This window comes from Equus caballus, chromosome 19 (genome assembly GCF_041296265.1).
Source record: "Equus caballus isolate H_3958 breed thoroughbred chromosome 19, TB-T2T, whole genome shotgun sequence".
Taxonomy (NCBI): Eukaryota; Metazoa; Chordata; class Mammalia; order Perissodactyla; family Equidae; genus Equus; species Equus caballus.
In genome coordinates, this window is record NC_091702.1 from 69,957,366 (window position 1) to 69,967,352 (window position 9,987).

At 46.1% G+C, this 9,987-nt stretch overlaps 1 long non-coding RNA gene across 2 annotated transcripts in view; it reads right to left on the minus strand.

Moving 5' to 3' along the window:
• Nucleotides 1-7,467, minus strand: part of LOC138919012 (uncharacterized) — a 32,468-nt gene extending 25,001 nt beyond the window's left edge. For both annotated transcript variants that reach the window (XR_011428913.1, XR_011428912.1), the window contains exon 1: nucleotides 7,386-7,467. This is a non-coding gene — a long non-coding RNA (uncharacterized lncRNA). The remainder of the gene's footprint in view (nucleotides 1-7,385) is intronic.
• Between the last annotated feature and the right edge of the window lie 2,520 nt (nucleotides 7,468-9,987).

The window sequence follows — 9,987 nt, forward strand, 5'->3', positions numbered from 1 at the left end:
TGCAGACCGCAGGTTTTCTGAGTCATGACCACCTCTGCCAAACGCCTGTGCTTTACCTTCCTCTGTGTTAGGCCGAGAGGGAACAATAGGGAAGACTGCAGGGGGGTATTACAGTGCTTGTGGAAAGTTACTGCACTGCGTGCTGCCTTATGTACGTCCGTATTGTATGAGAGTTTAACAGGACCTAAGGCTTTGTTTCCAAAACAAAGGACAGATTTTTCTATCACATTATGACATGAAGTATTATTTGCAAAATACCATGTATGTTCCTCATACTTCACTACATCTCGTAATTTACCGAGGTAATGAAGCTCATGTCACCATAGCACAAATCATTTATAACTGTATTTTAACATAATTTTTTCATTATAAATAATCACTGGCAAGTATATTTTCTTTTATGCCTTTAAAAAATTATTCTGAGAAGAGATTCTTGGGTTTCTTAAGATTGCAAATGGGAAAAGAGCTTCAAAAGCGTTATTACCCTGAGTTACCATGTACCAGCCTCACCTGGTCCAATAAAACCTGAAGCACTTATCAGTGTTACTGGACTTGCAAAGCCAAGAAGCAGATCCTGAGGCAAATGAAATCACCAGGACCTTCCACTGTCCATCCTGTCCTGTTCTGTACGTCCCACCACACTTCACAAGGAACCGGAATGCTGGAGGTCATCCTGAGAGAGGGCGTGTGGGACTGGACAGCCTCTACCGGCCATTTCAGCGGGACATTCTACAACTTTACCATGCTCTGTCTGACCGCAGGCCCCGGACACAGTCACTCCACAGCTGAGTGGAGAAACACACTGAGCATTCCACAGTGGGACTGAAACCACCACGCACGGGTCCACCAACTGTCCTGCCTCTAAGCTAAGAACGTTTTCTGCATTTTTAGTGGTTGAAAAAGCCAAAAGAAGAATAATATTTTGTGACGCTTTATAATTACATAAAATTCAAATTTTAATACCAATACATTGTGCTTTATTGTAGCATAACCACGTCCATTCGTTTACATACTATAATGGCTGCTTTCATGCAGAGCTGAGAAGATGCAACGGAGACCACGTGGCTTGCAGAGCCTAAAATATTCACTATCTGGCCCTGTATAGAAAAGATCGCCAACCCTGTTCTGGAGGAAGAAGAGAGTATCTGACCCTCTGCTCCTCCACTCCCTTTAAGTTCTCATCCTTTTATTAAGTGCACCTTCCCAGATTAGCCAGACCTGGAACAGCTTGAGCTGTTCCCTGCTTCTGCTGCCTGGGGAGAGGTTTAGTGCGTGCTCCACTTCACAAGAGGCACGTCAGGCAAACCGTGCGTACAACTCACGCTGTAAATGAGTTAATTATTCAAGCACTCAATCTCCTGGTCCTCCATCCGACAGCATTACAATGAGGAAATGAACGAACCTGAGGGCATTTCATGCTCCTCCCCCATCCTTCACTGAAAACATTTCAGAGACTCGCTCGTCAGGAGCTTAAGCAGCCTTTATAGTCGATGATGCCATCCCAGACGTTTCTCTGCAAACTGCACCAGCACCACCCAGATGGAGGGAGGGAAACTCCTGCCGGCTCTGCAGGAATTCACCGTGACTCAGCCTCCACCGCCTCTCCAGCCCTTCAGGAAAACCTAATTCCGGCCCCGATTTATTTCAATTGCTGGAAAAATAGCGCATGAAGCCCTTGGAATGGGTAAAGTGACATGTCACTTGCATACCGTGGCGTGCTTTCTGTTCTATCGTCAGGAAATGCAAGAGAGTAAGAAAAAATGGGAAGTCTCTAAAGGGTTTTAAGTGAGCACACTGCATGCCCCAACCATCTTGCGACTCCCACAGCCTGCAGCGTACTTTCTCCCTTTTTTGGTGTTAAGATGGCAAAAGTATTCTCGTCCTTTAAATTCACTTTCCAAACACACTGTTCTGAACAGCCACACGGGTGGCCCCTTGAGGGACTTGCCCTGAAAGGCACACGGCTGTCTGTGCTCCCTTCTTAGCTGCCTGTTGGTTCTCCTCGGGTCTCACATGCATACACTGTAGCCGCATAGTGGCAGTGACCTTAAGAAAAGCCCCTTGGGTCCAGAAGCTTTGGGGGCATTTTATGATAATTAGCTTTTATGGCCTTTTGCAGTTTTTCTGGTCACACCTGGTTGTTGTGCTCATTTGGGGGCTTATTAAAAAGAGCATTGTAGGGCCGGGTGGTGTAGTGGTTAAGTCCACGTGCTTCGCTTCAGTGGCCTGGGGTACTTGGGTTTGGGATGGGTTTGGATCCCAGGCGCAGACCTACGCACCGCTCATCAAGCCAGGCCGTGGCAGGCATCCCACATATAAAATCGAGGAAGATCTGCCTGGGTGTTAGCTCAGGGCTAATCTTCCGCAAGCAAATCTGTTGCCAATCTTCCTCACAAAAAAGAAAAAGAAAAAAAAGACAGCATTGTATTTCAACAAATGAGAGGCCATTTGAGGGAGTAATGAGGGAGAGGCCTGCGCTCCCATGTTTTAACAAAATGCCACGGTGTGGTGAGTTACATAAAGTGAGTGCCTTTCTAATGCTTGTATTTCTCCCTCCGACTCTTAATGTCTCTAATCCCTCGGGGTCATGCCCAGGGCCCGTGTGGCATCTGTGAGTGAAGGAGAAACAGACTGACTTGTAGACCACTGATAGCTGCTTCGGTTCCAAGGCTGGAAGTGTGTGTCTGGTGGGAGGGATGTTTATCTTGGCGGGAGGGAGAGGACCGCGGATGGAGCCAGCGGGAACAGAAATCCTCCTGCAAATGGCAGCTCTAGGCAGTGAAGCACTTCCCACGGAAAATAATGAGCTCTCTCATTAGCAAGTGATAGTTTGTGAAGTAAAGTTGCAAAGCATAAGTAATGAGCTCCGGGAAGTGCCAGGAAAACAGCAGCCGAAATGTCAGTGGTGCGCGTTACACAAGCTTACAGGTGGCAAGGGATGCTTGCTGGCAAGGTTGAAGGCTTACCCAAAACCTCCACTGGTTTTCTTTTATAAAAGTATTTTGCTACATTCTTTACCACCTACTGTTGATTATGTTCCCCTTAAATTCATACTCCAGCACATTTTAATTAAACCTTTTTAAAAAATACATACTCACGTAAAAATGATCAAACTGTTCTTTTGTGAGAGCCAATCGCTGCATGCCTTAGAGTACAAGCATGTAATTTTCCAGTCTAAAACTCTGAACACACGGTGACTCACTGGGACAGTATATTTGAAATCAGGATTGTTCCAGAAAATCTAGCATGTTTGGCTACCATAATGAGAAGCTGAATATTGCAAATGCCTTATTCATCAATGGTATGGTAAACATGGCAGCTGCTGCATTTGTCTGCTTACTCTGCAAGCATCCCTTCTTCCTTTTCTCCTGACACGCCTGGCCCAGGCCCCATCCCCTACCAAAAGAACGACCCAGGGCTGGTCACTGGGGCACACCACACATTCCCGGCCTCTGTGGTTCATTCACTGGTGGGCGAGTGACTCAGCAAGGCCCCACAGAGGCCCTTCCTGGGATTGCAATATGGACAGTGGGAAAAAAGGGTTGGCTCTCTCTTCTTTGAAGACACTAAGCTGGTATCCTCCAGGCCTGGGGGTACCAGCAGAAGAAAGCTGGGAAGCAACAGGCAGGACTGAGGTTGACGCACAGAGAGGGAAAGAGCTGAGCCACAGAGAGAGGAGACCTGAAGACACAGTCTGTGCCCCGGGTCTGGTCTACCTGGTGTCACTAGCTTTTCTTCTCTACCAGGTGGTGGATCAGTAAAGTCCAGTTTTGCTCAGGCTGCTTTGAGTTGGGTTTCTATCCCTTATAACTTAAAAAGATCTGACAGTCTGTCAATGGGCAAGACACTCTCATAACGAGGGCAAGGCGATGAGAAAGTGCTGAAGCTGTATTTAATCAATTCCACAGCAGCTGTACCCAGAGAATGATACAATTCGTCCTTTCCCAGTTAAAATAAAGAGGACAGTGAGCAGGAACTTAGGGGAAAACAGAACGGCTATCTTCAGAATACACGAGCCATGGAATAGTGTCTAGTACAGACCACCTTAGAGTCTACAGAATTCACGTGAGAGGAGGACTGAAACCACAAAACAGACAATAATAGATACAATAATTCTGTTGTATTTTCAGAGTCTGGGGGCTTTTGTAACTTTCTAGTGTTTACTATTTCAGTGCCCATAGATATTTTTTCCATTTTGATTAAAAGAAAAATCCTCTAAAAGTTCCCTGTCGACACAGGACATATGAAAACCGAGGATGTATACAAGAAAGCAGAGCAATCTCAAGGGCCAGGTAGCCAAAACAGAGAAAGGAAACTTTTAAAATAGTGATTTTGAATTTGTGCAGTCTTAAAATCTGTGAGATATGCGTGTTGACAGCACGTGCACTTCTTCGGCAGCACAGGCCGTAACTGAGCCTAGTTAGCAACACAAGTCAGTAGAGGAAGCTGCCGGACGGGTTCGCCGCCAGAGACGCCCGCGTGAATGAGGGCTGACCCATGGGCGCGGGCGACACTTCTCCCCTTGACAGCACAGGGCCCCGCAGCTGCATGTGGAGGAGCTCTAGCGGCTTCACGGAAAACTGTCGTTTATTCTCAGCCTAGATTTTGAGGAAAAGTTGCTTCTTCGAGCCCAACCGGATCTTGTGCTGCACTGAAGGAGCAAATTGTGTCGTCAATACTTGAGGGTTATCGTGAATTACATCCTATTTTGAAAACCAGAAAACCAGTAAAAGGAAAAGACCTTAGAGTCATAAAATGTAACCTGGAGGAGCATACAGACACGCAGAATCACTCAAGGAGCCAGCCCTCTGGAAAAGGAGTTTGGGGCCAGCCAGGAAGCCAAGGGAAAGGAAAGTGGGGGTTTCTTGGCAGAGCCTAACTTTGGCAATGTGCAAGAAAAGGGAGCCTTCTGCACTTAAGGGATTTCAAGGATCCTGGTCCCATTGGCAAGGCTGGGTGGGGTGGCATGTGGAGGTCATGGGCGAGAGATTTTGAATCTCCAGGCAGACACGTAGATGTCTCAGCCTTCCTCTTCTGACGGCATTGGACGGCTTGATTCTTCTGATCCATCTTTGACTGATTCCATCCTCACCGAGCAAACTCTGACTCCAAAGTGGGCCAGTCTATACTGCACAATTTTCTAATAATTTGAACCGCAAGTGTTTCTATGCATGTGATAGTAATTTTAAAATCAATTGATGAGTGGTTGTTGATTATTACTGTCTTTCCATGTACTAAGTTAAACCTTATGAATTTGCTAATGTTTGCAGGTGTCCCACTATCCAGCAGTAGAGCGTCTCTGTGAAACTCTTCATTAGCCGAGACAGGGAAAGGCTAGGAAGCAGCTACTATTAATCTATACGGGGAGGTTTTCAGTGGTCCCAGACCCGGAAATAACCTACCACGTAAATCAAGATACAGCACCGATGCTCACAGACACAGCTCAAAGCCATGGCAGGCGGATGCCAAGGTGCGGAGATGCTGTGTGGTCCCTGGAGAAGGAGATCAGCGGCGCCACTGTCACTGCTGGGGGCGCGGCTACCTCTAGCGCCCAGGAGCCACAGAACAAACACTGGACGCTATTTTCACTTTTTTTCCATAAAAGCAAAAACCCTCTTTGTACTTCTCTCAGTTAGCAAAAACAGGCACCAATGTAGGTCTTTCATGAAAGCAAAGGGACGTGAAGCAGACTTTCAGATGGGGACCAGCATTTATTTGGTCTACGAAACAACACTTCATAGCTCAGTTACACTAAGAAAACGAATTAACACAGACTTCAAGGGTTTTTGTCCACATGTCACCTAAGCTATTTGCAAGCTAATAATAAAGTTTAAAGCTGGTAAACTCATATCCCAGCGTCTGTTTCCAGTCACTTGCCTTGGAGTTAGGGTGAGACAGTAAAACTGCCGTGGACTCACAGAAAGTAGGAAATGGAAAGGCCAGATTCAAATAGTGCCGTTCTCTGATTTTACAAACGAGGAGGTTGAAGCCCAGACTGGCTAAGTGACTCCTTCGAAGCTGCAGAGCCTGCTGGTGTCAGAAGTGGGGCCCGAGCCTCACTGCCAGTGCAGTCACCTTTCCACCATGTTCTGCTGAACACACCATGCGCCAGAAACACATCTGATGAAAAAACCGACCTACAGCAAGGGAGACCAAAGGCTTGTTCCGGCTCTTCCTTCAAGCTTTAACTGTTTACGCTTTTATTATAAGCACTGTAGAAGGCACTGTACTATCAAAATATATCTAATATTCTAGTTATAATTTAAAATGCCTTTATTATAGAAAATTTGGAAAGTGCGCAAATGTATGCAAAATAATGACTATTATCTGTAATTCCAGCCACATGGAAAAATCAGCATTAACATTTGGCATATATCTTTCCAGAATTTTCTTCTAAGCATGCAATTATGAGTTTTGCTCCCTTCCCAGTGCCTGAACAGCACCCAGCAAAGAGGAGGCAGAAGCTACGCTGATCAAGAGCACAGTCTAAGAGCAGAACCACCTCCATCCTGCTGACCACGCGACCTTAGGTAATTGATTAGCATCTTTCCCATTCATGAGGTCAAAATAGTTCCTACTTTGTAACAAAGTTATGAAAATTCAATAACATTAATATTTGGAAATGCTTAGAACAATGCCTGGAATATAGTAAGTGCTATGTAAATATTTATACAATAAACAAGTAGGTGCTCAAGAAATATTTGTGGAATAAAGGAAGACATGTGTGTGCGCATAACTAAAAACTGCAGTACTGAATATAGTTTATACCCGGCTTGTTTCACGGAATATTGTATCGTTAGCATTTCCCAGGTTAGTAAAAGAAATTCTACTTCATCCATTTTTCTCTTCTGCTGAATCACTCCCATGGGTTACATTCTGCTCTTTCCCACTAGACATCTGCATGGCTGGCGCCCTCACGACTGGCTCGGGTCACATCGCCTGCTCGCCCTGGCCATGCCGCAGCCCACCCCACACGTTCCTTGGCGCTCCTGCATGTCCCCCAGAGCATCCTCCCCTCCTACCACGCTGTATTACGTAAGTACTTATTGCATCTCTATTACTTTCGTCTTCCCTGGACCACAGACGCCCTGAGAGCAGGAGACTATTTTGTTCACTGATACGGCCGAGCACCCAGAAGGATATCTGCTACGGAGCAGGTGCTCAGTAAATATTTGCAAAATTGAAAGGGTTCCCTCCATCTTTTTTGCTACTATAAATAATATTGAGATAAGCATTTCTGTATGCAAAATTTTCTCACAACATCTGTTTATATCTTTCATATTCTAGAAGTGAAACTGTGAGGTCAAATGACACGAACATCTTGAAAGTTCCTACTATTTATCACAAAATAGTTTCCAGCTGTCGTCTGTGGAAGATAAACTCACCAAGTACACAGCGTGTGTGGAGGGGGCCAGCAGCATCCACCCTGCTCTGCACTTCTGCTGCTCTGCCCACCACCGAGCGGCCCGCCCCACGCAGCGAGGATCAGCCAATCTAACTGATCCGAGTCATGGGCGTTGACTGAGCAAGACGTGGCCGTGAAGGAGGCGACGCTGCAGTAAAGGACGTGTGTCTCTGTGTATTCTCTCCGGGAGTTTCCCAATTCAGGCACCTGCCGTGATCGCACATACACACCTCCTGAAGCAGCTCATCAGCTCCTGAATCTGTTGATTCAGCCTATTTTCTTCTATGCATAGGTTCTAGGTCCAAATTTTGAAAACTAAAAATACAAACGTTGAATCTACAAAGCTCATTAAATATTTAAATATGCTTCTTATACGACAGATTTGAAATACTCCAACGTCTTGAATTTTCTTATCTGAACATAGCTTCACTTGTTTCTATTCTTTAACAATTTGCTATTCAAAATATAATCAACATCCCCACAGATGTCTGAGCAGAGCACGGCTTCACATTCCTCATTCCAAATAGCATCCTTCTGCCAATGCCCATTAGCTCCACTGGCTGCCACAAGGCCCTGCTGCCTCATTAGGTTTCCTGCAGAACAATCCCCCACCTGGCTACCGTGCAGGCACCCCACTCCTCTCTCTTTCCTTATGTCCTTTGTTCAGAGTCGGGTTCAAGGTCTTACATGGTGTCACTGCCCATAGAAAAGAATCTATTATACACCCCATAATAAACATTTGTTCATTTCTAGATAGTTTCACAACTCCATTGTAATTTCACGTTTACAAGAAACATTATTTAAGAAGAAAATGATGGGCTGGCCTGGTGGCGCAGTGGTTAAGTTTGCACATTCTGCTCTGTCGGCCCGGGGTTCACCGGTTCGGATCCCAGGTGCGGACATGGCACCACTTGGCAAGCCATGCTGTGGCAGGCGTCCCACATATAAAGTTGAGGAAGATAGGCACAGATGTTAGCTCAGGGCCAGTCTTCCTCAGCAAAAAGAGGAGGATTGGCAGATGTTAGCTCAGGGCTAATCTTCCTCAAAAATAAAATAAAATAAATTTAATAAAAAGAAAAAAAGAAAGAAAAAGAGCTATGGTATATTTTACGTGGCGTGCACGCCGTACACAATCAGCAAGAGATTTTTCAGCATTTTCTGTAGCAAAATTCTAAGCCAATTTTAAAGGATGCAGACTGTGGAAAACTGACGCAGCAAATAAGTCAGCAAAAGAATTTAAAACACAGGAACAACAGGAGCACTGAGCACAGAAACAGCGACACGAGGCGGTTTATCTTGTGGAGGAAATCGGACGGTCATAAGCACTCACTAGTTAGATTTCACGCTTGCGCCTGTTTTGGAGACACGCTTTGTGTCTTAATCTCATGCAAAAATTTTAACAATCAGAATATATGTCTACATCACTTGCTGGGGTACTGCATGGAGAGTTACTCTAGTTACATTTAATCCTATTTCGGACTGATGGAGAGACGTGCCCATGCACCACCGGGTGGACATGGATGAAGCTCAGGCCTTCTGATGCTCTCCCTGCACAACTGGCTTCACCATCTTTACGGGAAACACTGGGGTAGCAGCCCCCGGAGGCAGGGTGGGCTCTTGGCACGCACATCTGCAGAAGCACGCGTCCTCTGGAGGCCAGGCCTGGTGGAGAATTTGTGAAACGACAGACTACTTTTCATACGTTTAAATCCTTACTTTTGTGTCCCTCTCTCCTCTCAATGTCATTCTCCCCGATCTCCTTCTACCACCCAAACTTCCACGTGTTCCACTCCACCAGGAACCAGCGGGTTAATTAAAAACTGAGAGTGAGGAGAGGACTGCGGTTACAGAACCTTCGCGTTTACCGTAGGGGATGCTGCGGAGCTTTAGACAATTCCTGAAACTCCAAGCACCTGCGTGCTCTCACCTTGAGCCTTCGAAGGAACGTTCCTGACGGTGGCTTGTGGCTGTCAAGATTCTCAGGTTCCATTCTCAGACACTGCCAGCAAGAGCTTACACCTAAAGATCACGTCCTCAGAACAGCAACGTGGTTACACCAAGTCTGTCTTCAGATTCAAACTCTTGTACTCACTGGACGTGTGACCTGGGTCCTGTGGGCATGGCAACCAGCTCAGAGGTTAGCACGAGAATGAAATCATACACTTGCTTGTACGTGGAAGGTGCTCAAGAAGTGCAGCGATGGTTATGTTATTAACTAAACTACTGCTGTGTAACATATTACTTCACAACTTAATACCTCAAAATAACAAAAAGCTTTTTTATCTCACAGTTCCTATGGGTCAGGAGTGTGGGAGCAGCCCAGTTGGATGGTCCCGGAGGAGGGTCTCTCACGAAAGTGTTGAGAAAATGTTGGCTAGCCCTGTGGTCATCTGAAGGCTTGACCAGGGCTGGAGGATCCACCCCCAAGATGGTTTTTTCACAGGGCTGGTGGCAGGGGGCCTCAGTTTGTGCTGCATGGGCCTCTCCAGAGGATTGCTCTAATGTCCTCATGACATGATACCTGGCCTCCCCCAAAATCAAACGATCCAAGAGAGAGAGGCTGAAGCTGCAGTGTCATCTAT